This window comes from Solanum tuberosum, unplaced genomic scaffold (genome assembly GCF_000226075.1).
Source record: "Solanum tuberosum cultivar DM 1-3 516 R44 unplaced genomic scaffold, SolTub_3.0 scf00510, whole genome shotgun sequence".
Lineage (NCBI taxonomy): Eukaryota > Viridiplantae > Streptophyta > Magnoliopsida > Solanales > Solanaceae > Solanum > Solanum tuberosum.
This window is the reverse complement of record NW_006239425.1, coordinates 321,584-325,462: the sequence shown is the minus strand read 5'-3', so window position 1 is coordinate 325,462 and position 3,879 is coordinate 321,584.

Here is a 3,879-nt window from a genome sequence, read left to right as displayed (position 1 = left end):
ATGCATAGAGCTGAGGAAAAACCTATGGGCAGAATTGAGAGTTATAGCAAACATTATCCAAGACCCTTAGGGAGCAACAGGCGACTTTAACGTGGTGGTATCCAGTGAAGAGAAATTTTGAAGAAGACTTCATAAATTGGAAGAAACTCTTGATTTCATTGAATGCCTTAATGAGTGTGGTCTTCAAGATGCAGGTTTCTCAGGTTCTAAATTTCCTTGGTGCGACAGTAGAGACCCCCCTAACACTATTCGGGAAAGATTGGATAGACTTGTTTATAACTCTTTATGGTATGATATGTATAATGCTACTAATTTTACTCACTTATCCACAACGTACTCGGACCATGCTCTACTTTGGTTAAGATGAATAATGATACTCCTCCCACTATCAAATATTTCAAATTCTTGAATATAAAGGAGGATCACTCTGACTTCTTGGATATAGTTCAAAACTCTAGGAATGAAGAAGTCAATAGGAACCCCCTGTATATCCTTCACCAGAAAATCAACAAGACTTGCAAAGCTATGAGTTCTTGGTCTAGACAGGTTTATGGGGACCTCTACGAAGAACCTAAGAGACTTGAAAGCCAAAATTCAAGATCTTGAAGACAACAATGTAACCAAAAACACCGGAGATAACAAGAGCGATCTCTCTAGGCTCAAGGCCAAATTCACTAGATTTCTCAAACTTCAAGAGTCTATCCTCAAACAAAAAACTAGGGTCAAATGGCTTGAAGGAGATTCCAACACGGCGTATTTTCTCAACATCATCAGAGACAAGAGAAAAACGTCGAACATTAGGAAAATTATGGATGAACACAACAACTGCCTAAAAGGAAATGACAAAATTGCTGAAGGGGCTATCAGATTTTACAAGAATCTCTTTACTTATGACAATACTAACTCTGATTATAGCTCCCTCAATATTCTTCATAGGTGCATCACAAAAGGGGACAATGACATGTTTTGCACCCTTCCAACACTCAAAGAACTTCAGGATTATGTATTCTCTCTAGATCGTGATAGTGCTCCTAGACTGGATGGCCTAAGTGGGTACTTTTATCAAAATACTTAGAGCATCATCGCATCAGATCTCCATAAAGCTGTGACTGCTTTTTTCGCAGGTGATATCCTTCAAAAAATTTGTATAGCCATACTTGTCTTGTTCTTATTCCTAAGATTGATCAACCCCAATCTTTTTTTGATTTGAGATCTATCAGTCTGTGTAATGTTTTTAGTAAAATTATTTCTAAAATATTGACTAACAAATTGACCTCTATCCTTCCTCGAATTATCTCCAGGAATCAAAGTAGCTTTTTTGATAACCGATAAATTCGTCTGTGACCCGTCACACTTTGAACCAATCAGAACCTTTTAAACTCAGTGAGTAATGGGCCCTCCCCTCTACCCTTCTCCACTCAAATACCAGGCTTCTCTTTGCATGGTGTGGGGCTTGAACCTGCGACCTAAGTCACAAATCCTCCACCTTTTGCCACTCGAGCTAGGCCTTGGGAGCAGGAATCAAAGTAGCTTTCTCAAAGGCAGAGCCATTACTGGAAACATTCTTCTTGCCAAAGAAATTATTAGTGATATTGGCAAACCTAACAGAGGGGGAAATGTAGTGATGAAACTAGATATGACTAATGCTTATGACAAAGTCTCCTAGACTTACCTCTGCCTTGTTCTTAGGCATCTTGGTTTCTCTGAGCATTGGTTTTACCTTATCCATAATTATATCTCCAACAACTGGTATTCTATAATAGTAAATGGAGGTCTTCATAGTTTCTTTAACTCTTCTAAGGGTTTGAGGTAAGGAGATCCTCTTTCCCCTTTCCTCTTCATTATGAGCATTGAATTGTTGTCTCAAATGCCTAACAATCTATATAATGACACTCCTTACAAGAGTTTTTATATGTGCAATAATAGTCCTAAAATTAATCGTTTAACTTCTGTTGATAACACCATTATTTTTTGCGATGGTAGGAAGAGATCTATCAAACTAATCACTGACATTATGGACAGGTATGAACAAATATCAGGTCAACAGATCAACAAGAACAAGAGTAGCTTCTTCCTGAAATCCAAATCTAGTCTTATCATCATCAATAGACTGAAAAGATACACTAGCATGAGATATCAAGAATTTCCCATAAAGTAACTTGGGTGTCGTCTTATCATTGGAAAGAAGAAATTGGCTTACTCAGACATTGTCAATAAGGTTACTAATAAAATTAGAGGTTTGGCACAACAAATTGCAATCTTTTGGAGGAAGAGCTACCTTAATAAGACATATTTTACTAGCTCTCCCCACTCATCTTCTGAGTGCTACCAACCCTCCTAAAGGTACCCTTGAGCTCATTGAAAAAAAACTTTTGGTCTGGAAATGATTCTAGGGGAAAGCATCACTAGATTGCATCGGATAATTTGAGCTACCCCTTTGAATAAGGTGGTGCTAATTTTAGGAAAATTTCAGATGTTTGTATGGACTTCAAGGCTAAGTTATGGTGGAACCTAAGAACCTCTTCTTCTCTTTGGGGAGATTACATGAAGGCTAAGTACCTCGAGAATCAACATCCTATAAAGACTCAATGGTCCTCTAGCAACTCTCAAAATTGGAAATTCATATGTGAAGTTAAGTCAGTGGTGGAGCAACATATTTACTGGAAGGTTGGAAGAGGAGATGTTGATTTTTGGTTTGATAAATGGTCAGCTCTAGGACCCTTGCACTTGCTCTACCCCAACAATGAAGGGCATATCTCTATCAAGTTAATTATTGTTCTTACTAGTAATGGTGAATGGAACTGGAATTCGCTCCAAGTAGAGCTCCCGAATGATCTAAAGAACAATATCATCAACTTGGGGATTATTCTCAACAATCTCACAAATGAATAAAGCTATCTGGGAAAACACCAATTCTGGCCACTTCACTCTCTACTCTAGTTGGGATATTATTAGAAAGAAAAGAAACCACAACAATACCACCAAAAAGATCTGGAATAATAGCATTACATTTAATATGACTTTCCTACTGATGAGAAAGTGGCTAAGTAGGGCATCAATATTATCCCGGGATGTCATTGTTGTGCTGCAACTAATGAGAACAACAACTTGGAAACAGTGAATCACCTATTCTGTTAGGGTGAACATGCTAGAAAAGTGTGGTGTGAGATCATAGGCCCACTGGGAGTGAAACTCACCCATAGGTCTCTAAAAATTCGCATCCTCAATTGGTGGAATACTGTTACAAAGAACCCCATTGCTAATTTTTTTATTCATGCTCTCTCACCCCCCCCCCCCCCCCGCATTTTTTTATTCATGCTCTCTCACCCCCCCCCCCCTAATATTTTGTTGGGAGATATGGAGAGAAAGATGCTCTAAGAAGTTTGATGCTATTAAGCCTTCTGTAAACAAATCTAAAGCTAATATTCTTTTTACCATTGTGCAGATTACTAAGAAGAAATTTGGCAAAGCTAACATTGTAGAGTCTTGGAGAAATATACACTACATTTTGGATGCCGAAATTCCCCACAGAACCACTACCATAGGTAAGTGGATAAAACCTCCTAATATGTATGTAAATCTCAACAGTGATGGTAGTTGCATTCAAGGCCGTTGTGGTGGAGGTGGTCAGATCAGAAACTCATTGGGAAACCTTGAGTTTGCTTATTGCATCAATTGGAACCTGGCACGAGTAACATCGTAGAAATGGCAGCTCTTTTTTATGGCCTTAAATGGTATGCTAATAGAGGCTTCTCTAATATCTGGGTTGACTCCATGTTGTTAACTAGATGTATTAAAAGAGAATGGGACCCACCGTGGAAGATCAATGCCAGGAAATTAATTGAAGAGCATGGTTACCATATTAGTCATTGCTTTAGG